This window comes from Gavialis gangeticus, unplaced genomic scaffold (genome assembly GCF_001723915.1).
Source record: "Gavialis gangeticus isolate Ggan-Ray unplaced genomic scaffold, GavGan_comp1, whole genome shotgun sequence".
Classification (NCBI taxonomy): domain Eukaryota; kingdom Metazoa; phylum Chordata; order Crocodylia; family Gavialidae; genus Gavialis; species Gavialis gangeticus.
In genome coordinates, this window is record NW_017729025.1 from 71,194,990 (window position 1) to 71,204,856 (window position 9,867).

Below are 9,867 nucleotides of genomic sequence, written 5' to 3' on the forward strand. Positions count from 1 at the left end.
GGGAGGAGGGAAGGGGTGTGGGGGAGGAAGGGACTGGGACTGGGGCTGGGACAAGCTGCCTGGCCGGGGCACGGGGGGTGCATTACTCAGGGAGAGGGTCAGGGGTATGGGACGTGAGCACAGCAGCACTCGGAGCGGGGGCTCTGCCCTGCTGCTGCTTGCCCAGCGGGTGGGGGGGTGCAATGTGCGCACAGCTTGCTCCTGGCAGAAGGGGGCAAGTAGCAGCAGGGCATAGCCCCGCTCTCAGCGCTGCTGTCCCACATCCCACACCCCCCATGCCAGCTGGCAGTTCATACCTAATTATGTTTTTAACTTTATCATCTTATGTTACTTTACATCGCCTTAACCATATTATTGCAACATGCATTTAGCCCAGCTGTTATATCATTGCAGCAGTTTCTCATTTCAGAGTAGTGATCCAACTTTCAGTTCAAATGCACTTCAAGTACGATGAGGATTCAGTCTGGTTCTCAGGTAAGTCTGCATTGCCACTCACCTTTTCAGATCTGCTACTGCATTTGATATTACATGCACAGCAACTGATTCCTGTAAGATACGCAGTGCAGCATGTCTGTATATCCAAAGCCAAGAATGAATCTTGGGAATATCCCTTTGAAAAAATGGTATAGCCAGAGAAGTTTTTTGGGTGTTAAAAGATTTGATAGAATAGAGGAATGTGTGACCTCCTTAACCTTCCCCCAGAGATACATACAAATTAAAAAAGGGATTTTTTTTCTTATTATTTTTAAAAGAGATCTCTCTTTCAAAGAGTAGTAACCTCTCTGTTTGGTTCATGAATGTAAATGCTTCACTCACACCACATATTTTAATGTATTATTCAAGTGTAATAGTCAAAACACAAATAAACCATATTTTGTTCTAAAATTATTTGTGCTGTCGTTTCTAGGCATTGCTGCTGAATGTTGAAATGGTGCATCAGATTCTAGGACTGTGCCTGGAGCTAGGCAATTCCCTTTCTCTCTCTTCTTGGGACTGCATTTATAATAGCTAGTTTTGGAGGGTTCAGCTTCCTAACTTGCATATAGAAAACTCATTCATTTTCAGAAGAGATGCTGATTGTACCTATTGCAACGCACAAAGTACTGGATGTTAAATAGTATGTGGCTGTGAACAAGAGACAGCAGAACTTATTTTGGCGCACATCAGACACATTCCTCAGTTCGTTACTGAAAGGTGTTCTGGTGCTAAAGGGGTATGAGAACCCAAGCAGAATTGTCACATAAAAAAACTGATCCTTTACTGATCTGTGAGTGAAATCACAATCCAGAATAATTACATTATGAAAGGCTGGCCAGTGGCAGCCGCTCTTTCCCCTCTAAAGCAATCATGAAAGAGGCATCTTTAAATTTCCTACAGTCCTGAAAAACACCAGGAGGTGTAAGGGCTGGTTACACACGTAAAAAACCGCAAACAGACAGCACTTTATTTTAAGCTCGGTGTGCCCCCACACCAAGCCCAGTGCATGTCCAGAAGAGGCAAGACGTTAGTTTGATCCAGTTTGCTTAACGTCTGTACAGACTGGGTGCTCTGGCAGGGCTTTTTGCTATTAAAGTGCCAAAAAGCCCCAATGAAGCACCTGACCTATACACAGGCTGTGGAGCTGGGTCAAACTAATGCACTACCTCTTCTGGTAAAGCCTGTTTGGGGTTTTTTTTTTCCTGTCTGTCAGCAGCCAAGGTGAATAGCAGTGTCAGTTAAGTTACAAGAGATACATACTCATGATCTAAGGTAGTGAGTGTGGGATGCCCCTGTTACAGAGGTACAGTCAGTTGCTGCAGCAACTTTGGAGAGCATAATAAATTTAGGCCTCAGCCAGATGTTACACTTACAATGTGATTAACCAATTAGTCACACTTTAAATTGTAATCTGGCCACATGTTAAAGCAATTGATGACATTGTAAAACAAAGAATAAACCAAAGTTACTCCACAAAAAAATGTGTAATAACTTTATGGCTGGTTCCTATCGTGCCATTAACTGAATGCGTGGCCAAGTGCACCCCCACATTTGGAAGCCCCATCAGCTGCGGGCTTCCAGCCACCAGGCTGCATGGTGCACCCCAACATCTAGGAGCCCCACTCCCAGCTGCAGGAGCACATGATAGCACAACTATCCCCATTCCAGCTGAGAGGGCTCCCAGCTGCAAGAGCTTACTATTTGTCAGTGCAGGGGGAGCTCAGGATCATGATCCCAGGTTTCCCTGCACCAGCCGTAAGGTGTGATAGGATCTGATGCTCAATCCCACATCACGCTTCTTTCCATGTACATGTAGCATGACAGAAAGCATGATTGTGTGGATTGTATATCAGATCCCATTGCACCTTTACCTGAATGTCTGGCTAGGTTCTTAGCACAGCATCTTTCCATGTCCTAGTTTATCTCAGAAGATGAATTAACCAGATTCTGAATATAGAAATAATACTTTTAAAACATTGTCTGCATTTACTAGTCTCTATTCACTCCTTTGGTTAAAGTGGATCTTGTTAGTGTAGTTATCCATTTGTTTCTTACTTGTAGTGCATTTATTATTTCACATCTTTTATCAAAATGCACATATGCTAAAAGCTCAATGGTTTTAAAACAGTGTCACGGGACAGTGGTAATGCCACAGAAGAAACATCTATTGAAAGTAAATGTTGAGGTTTATTGAAAAACATTGATCCTAAGGAAGTGTTCTACTACCCACACTTCATTTCTATTCTGTCAAATGATGCATATAGATGTAATTATTTTCTCTAATGGATCTTGGTACAATGGAATTAAAGCTGCTTAGTATACTATTATGAAATAGTTTTGTTCTATCACACTAAGGTAACAGCCATCTTGTATGCATCCGCCAATAAAGTGATCAGTCACAAAAATAGGCTGTTTTCTGATTGTTTTGTATTTATTTTTAGTAAGTTAAGTTCAGCCACTAAGCAAATTGGAAAGTTCCAACAGACATCCTTTTCTAATGTAGATGGCATTCAGTGGTTTTGGCTCCAAGCCTGCAATTTGATCCAAGCTGGCAGACCCCTACATCTCCACAGAGCCATGGACTTCAAGGGAATTTATGTGCATGTAAGAGTCCAGGATCAGCACCAATGTAAAGTCAAATGGTAACTTACATATTTAACAATCACTGAGGCAATCTCAAAATATTAATTTGGAAGCCCTTTGATACATAGTTCTTGATCCTGGATTATAATATTGAATTATAATGTATTATATTTAAACTTTAAAAATAATTTTCTACAGAGGCTGCAATGGGGACATACTAAAAACTAAATGCTGAAACCTAAAATCAAAGAACCAGGGGGCAGCTAGAAACTGCTAGATGGCTGATATGAATTACAATAATATAACATCACTGTCTCAAAAAATGATGTCTCTCTTGAAACCCACACATACATGATGACATGCCAAAATGGCATAATCAGTCCTCAGAAAAGCTTCATATTGCTCACCTGTGCAGTTTAAGATAAAGTTGAGTTACTTTCTCTTTCAGTTCATAATTACAAAGACATAAAGAAGTCCAACACCTACTGCTTTTTGTAACAGATTTTTAGCTGGGCAACAGACTTTAAATGAGCAGAGACCAACAATGAATCTTTTTTTTTTCCTTTTCAAATAAAGACATTTTAATTAATTTTTAAAATGGGCTTGGTGAGGTAGGGAGAGTAAATTCCTAACATAAATAAGGCCTTAAAAAAGACAATAAATGAAAGAGATCAGAAGAAAAAAATATTTTCCTTTATTTTTTTCAGTTGAAAATATAACACTTTATTTGTGGTCAGTTTGCTATTCCCAGCTGCACATGAACAAGCAGATGAACTCACTGTTCAGTACCAAATGCAGTTACACTCTAATGGAGTTTTAAAAAAGAAAAGAAAATTCCTTGAGTCAAGCGTTTTAGCGGAAAAGGGAAATGATCATGAAACACAATTCTAAGTCTCATCCTGGGCCTGACTCTTCCCGTAGTTACTTGTCCTTTCCAGAGTTATTCTTTTTTGTTATTGTTATTTTTTCACACTAGCTTGTTTCAGTTCACTTGGTTAGAAGGTTATTCTCACCTATCCTATATTCATGGTGGATTAAAATAAGCCACATCTTCTCTCGTGAGCATATCAGTAATTGACCTGCAGCTGTGTACAGATTCACACCAGCTGACAGAGTGAGAACAGAGACTATAAAAGCAGCCAGTCTGCTTCCCTCTTTATGGGATTTTTGAGGGGAGGGTTTGGGTACTTTTTTTGTTTGCTTGGGTTTGGTGGGGGAGGGTGTTTTCAGAGCCTTTGGCAGAAAGGAAGAGAAGGCAGAAGTAATAGAAACCAACTCCTCAACATCTCATTCACCAGAGGAGGTGAGGTGCTATTATAGGGGAACAGGAACTAATAAGGTGGTCAACACTGAAGGGTTGGACAGAGGCTTAACAATAAAATAGGGGCTGAGAGGCTGTATCAGTTCTTCCACTCTACCTACTTGCTTTCTGAGTCACCCCCTGCTAACAAGTTGAGGCTTTCCCACTCTCACCTAACAACCCTCTTTTTTCCCAGTAAAGCACGAACAACTTCCATTTCACACCAATAAGCTCTTTTTCCATCTCCCTCCTACTTAAAAATTCCCCCTTGTAGCTCCTGAAGCTGCCTCTGGTCCCTACTACAGCATTACACTATAAGTTGTAGGCTTGCAGAGAATAAATTTCTTCCCTTCTAACACTTGCCCCTAGTGCTTGGAGAAGGCTTAAGCAGAAGCTGAGGGTAAAAAGTGAACTGGCACCAAACTTGGCAGCCTAGCATATATACCCACTTCACGTGGACTTATACGCATGATCTCACTAACCAAGTGTGTAAGCTTCAGGTAAGATAACTAATTTGTTCAAATAACATGATTGCATACACAGTTGCTGTAGCTGTGTCCAGGCAAATTCCACTTGCTTCTCCTGCCCATACATGACTGCAAACCTGGGCCTGTCTTTGTTTTTTTTCTCTGTGACTTTTGAGACTGGTGAGATTTTTATGGCAGCACCTGAGCTTTGCACAGTACAGTAATACCATAAATCATTGTCTGTATTCTCTCCATCCTCAGTTGGCCAGGTGGAAGCGGGGCAGGGGAGATCATTGCATTTACAACCTGCTGCAGTAGTTATTATGGGAAAAAGAAAAGAGAAAAAAAGAAAAATGTTACAATCCTGACTGGAACTGGTCTAACAATCACTTCGGTATCTGGAGAAGCTGTGGTACAAACTATGCCCACCTAATTCCAGTCAAATCAGTCTGGCACCTCTGAATAGGAAGGTGTAGTAAATATGATAGTGACTGACTGCTACAAGAAGTAACAGTAACAGCGTTTCTGGTTCAGGCCAGAGGTGTTTCACTATAATTGTTTCTTTATAATATACCTCCAGGTAGTTCTTCCCAAAGTCTGGTTAGCTAACTTTAACACCTTAGTGCCAGAAAGATCAGTAATGTCACATTTAAAATTGCACCTATTTGCAGAACCCTTTGTATGCTAGTTTTAATACTGGTTTGGAGGAGGACCCATTAGAAAAAGTCTGCAGTACAACCTAAGGAGATTTTTTAACTGTGCACTGGCTTCTTTTTATCTGAAACTTCTGTAGATATTTCTCCCTTTACTATCCTTTATGCTATGGTAATGGTGCTGAATGCTGATGAAACTACACTTAATGCAACTTCAGGCAATGCACAACTTCTTATACCAAACTATTCTCTCTGTAGCTAGATAGTGTTATTAGTAGCTTTTAGAAGGTCTTAGGTTGGTGAGCCTCTCAGGATAAAAGATAGCAGAAGAGAATAGTTAATAGGAGCTTGTGACAGGACTTGACAAGGGTTACCAGATGGATATAGTAAGACTGTATTGTCACCTTTTAAAAAGTACCAGAATCAGCTGAAAGCTTTATTAAAGGTTAATATTTATCCATGTCTTTTCTTTTCTTTTCATTTTCCTGGTATGATGTATTGAACATCTATCTAATTTAATCTATCATTTCTCTCACCTTCTATAGCACATCTATCCTGCACTTAGATATAACCTGTACATCTAACCTGTATTTTTAGGTAGCAGTAGACGATCAGAATTACCCACTTACCTCAAGGGGACAAAGGCAGACTGAGCTTCAATATATGGTCATTTCTGTAAACCATTATAGGCCATCAAAGCACCTGACAAGCATAAGTGATATTTCAATTATATGTGAGCAGAGTGTTAAGTTAAAAAGTCAAACATGCTGTAGAAAAAAAATAATGTAGATCACACAGAAAAGAACCATTTTTTGTGTTTGCTTATAAATGTTACTACTTTCTTGTCTGCAGTATGTCTTTCAAAATAAAGAATCAAGTACAAAAGATGCCAAGAACCAAATCAGTTCTGGTTCTGCCCCCAAAAAGAACAGAAATCTTTGATATCTGTGCATAAATGCAGATCTCAATTTTAAGGACCAAGTTGTATCACTTATTAAAACAGTTCATTTCTTTTATATGAAGTGACTTTTCTATGGGCAAAGATTCAAAAATTGTAATGGAAGGTAAGTATTGATAAGAAAATTGTGGTTAATCTACAGAAATAGAAATTGTTTACTCCATATATGGTAATTCCACACATAATGCATAGTTAACATTGGAACAGAAAATTCCACCACTTTTCTTTTACACATTTTGTTCTATGTGATACATTAAAGGAAAGTGTGATAAGTATGAATGGGGTTTAAGCACATGCACCTAAACTTCCTCAAACTTTGTTGTCTTGGTTTGGGCCTAAAAAAATAAACTTGAAATATAATGATTTATCTGGCTTTCTATTCATATGTCCTCAGACCTGGAATGAGAAAAATGCTATTGGTGAAATCCTGGCCCCGCTGAAGTCAATGGGACTTTTGCCATTAGGCTAGAATTTTACCCTTGCAGTCTATGAAGCACATAATTGGCACATACCCACCAGTATCTACACAGAGTGAATCTTCCTTTGACTGCACTGGTCTAAGACATACAGGTATGCAGTTCATGGGCAGATTTCAATCCACATCCCCCACCCCCGCCCTTCGCTATTCCAAAACAGCCTAATTCAATGATCCTGCTATCAAAACCCTATGCCTCTTCTTAGCACCACTATTGTAATCTGCATGGTTTCATGATATCAGCAATTCCCCAGAATTAATCTGTGATGTCTAAGGCCATTATAATTAGATTATAAGAAAATTTTTGAAGCTAAAAGGGAAATGTTGGAACTTTAACCCTTTAAAATCCTCATAGTGCAAACATGCTGATTCTTACTTGTGTGAGTATTCCCACTGAAATCAAAGGGATTACTTAGATTAAGCAAGTGCATAATTGTTTGCAGGATTAAGCCGTATATAAAATAGCCCCAAACAACTCATTTATTACATAGCTTTTATTGAATTATAAAGGGTATTTAGTTCAAACTAGTGGATAATTTATGAAAAATGATAGTTGAGTGTTCTCTGGGGTAACTCTCCCCTGGCTTAGTAATATAGTTTCAGTTGCTTTAAGATCAGACTGCTGGAAACATGTTGCTGCATGATGAGTGCTACAAGAGATACAAAAAAATAATAATAAAAGGAAGTGTACTAAAATCAGAAAGAATCCTGCCTCACATTTAGTTTAGATCATCTATTCATTCCTGGTAGAGCTGCTCTGAGTAACTAAAGTGGGTTTAGAGCACCTCTCTGTGGTATTTTAGTGAGTTGTTACTTTCTACAGACATAGAAAAGTTTTCATGATGTTTTGAAGCAAGTAGTTACAAAAAGTAAAGGAAAAATGTTCAATGAAAAAAACCACATTATAAAATAACAGTATTGAACTATTATTCACAAATAGGATAAACATGAGGTGTTTTTTCTTTTTCCCCAAAAGACAGTTTTTCAGCTAGTTGCTAATGTTGGCTGTGCATTATAATATATTCTAGATATTGAAAGATCCATATTAACAATGTTAATTGCAACATGAAGAGGCTCTTATAAGGCCTTGGAAAATAATAGTAATGGAGATCACCCAGTAGGATGACAGTGGTAACCCAATATGGTTCACAGGCCATGGTAGAATTGTGCTGTTTGCTCTGTTGCTGAATTTGTTTTTCCCACACAAAAATGTGGCTAAATGAAAAAATTACTCAAATACTTTTCCTCACCATGCAATTACTATGAACTAAATTGTGCCCTGGTCCTATGCAGCCATGGAGAGGAGCAAAAGGTAGATAAAGCTGATCCCAAAGGGAAGGGGTGCAGATTTTCCTGTGGTTTGTAAATTACTGTGGGCTTTCCTGATATAGGTACAAATTCCTGTGCAGGTGTAACCAAAGCATCACTAACAATGCCTCTGAGGACTACCTGGGATGCATTATGAACCACTTCCCAGTTAAAAGGCAAATTGAAAGTTGGATCAATCTGATCATATTCTTCCCCCACCCCCCAACCACCATCAGTGGTATTAACTTGTACAAAAAAAAATTCTCCTCCTAACCCCAAAAAGATCAATATAGCAAAAATAAATAAAAGGGATAAAATCCTTTAGTAGTGTCCTTGCACTGAAAGAGCCCCAGGGGGAACTTTCCATTTAATAAATACTAGAGAAGAAATAATGCAAGTTCAATTCTCAGTAGAAGCACTTTTTGTGGTGAAACATTCCCACTGGAAATTCATGTACATTTTAATTTAAATGAGCATTTATCATTTCTAAAGCTTTAAACCCTCATAATTGTCCCCTAACCAGCATTTATGTATAATGCTTTTGTTAGTCTGACAAGCCAATCTTATGATTTTTTTCCCCCTATTATTGCTGAGGCCACTTTTGCAAGGATTATAACAAACGACAAATATGAAAAGATAAGAGATTTTGGTATTTATTCTAAAGCTTAAGTCAGCTTTCCTACTCTTTGAAGTGTAAGCCTCTTTTTGAATTTTATCCAAATACCCAGACAAGTTGTGTGAAAATGTCTTCTGATGCAAAGGTCTGTGAGATGACCATGGAATCCAAAGGGTATCTCCTGTCCATTGGGAACTTTCAGAATTAAAAGGATTCTTGCTTCAGCCTAATGCAGCTGTTTGAAAATTGATTGGTCAGTAAGCCTCTTGCTAATTTCATCAGAATTCGTTTTATTCAGAAACAATACTCCACTCATATTCTTAGCATGACTCCAGCCAAATGAAGCTGAAAAAATGTATCAAATTTATATTCTTTAGGTAACCTGCTACAAAGAAAGAAGAAGCATTCAGCCAAATCCTGTTTGTTCTGCCATAAAGACCATCTCCTGCTTCCCTGGTAATGTAAGTAGGTTACTTTAAGAAGGGCAGCATTTAAGTAGTTATCTTCAATAAGCAAAAGACCACTGGTTTATGTGCTAAAAGACTTTCTTGTTCTTTTCAGCAGTCACTATCTTGTATGCTAAAATATAGTCATTTCCAAGAGCCTATTCTAAATGTAACATAGCATTCACCACATTTCAGATGTATTAGAAAGAGAGTTTGGTGAATCATCACACCAAATTCATTCATTGATGAATCTTGAGTCTTCTTTTCAGGAATTATACACAAGCCAATTACATTTTTTTCTAAAATTGACAATAACTTGAAATATCTGCAGAATGAGATTTGTGAATTACTGTTGGTCTTTAACTCATCTTTAACTCATTAACTCTTTAAACTTAATTATAACAATTCCAAGTTAAAACACTTGGATTAGAGCTCTGTCTGCTCCCTCAGTGAGTGACCATAGCAATTATGTTTGGTCCCTGATGCAAATGTTATTTATATAATAGTGTGTATCCCATTACCCCAAACAGGACGGAGGGCTTGTTGTACTACATGAAGTGCCAGCAACTGCACACGTGTGTGTG

At 38.5% G+C, this 9,867-nt stretch overlaps 1 long non-coding RNA gene across 1 annotated transcript in view; it reads right to left on the reverse strand.

Moving 5' to 3' along the window:
* Positions 1-9,867, reverse strand: part of LOC109298698 — a 265,275-nt gene that overhangs the window by 44,393 nt on the left and 211,015 nt on the right. The window contains exon 4 of the long non-coding RNA XR_002097682.1: positions 6,110-6,182. This is a non-coding gene — a long non-coding RNA (uncharacterized LOC109298698). The remainder of the gene's footprint in view (positions 1-6,109; positions 6,183-9,867) is intronic.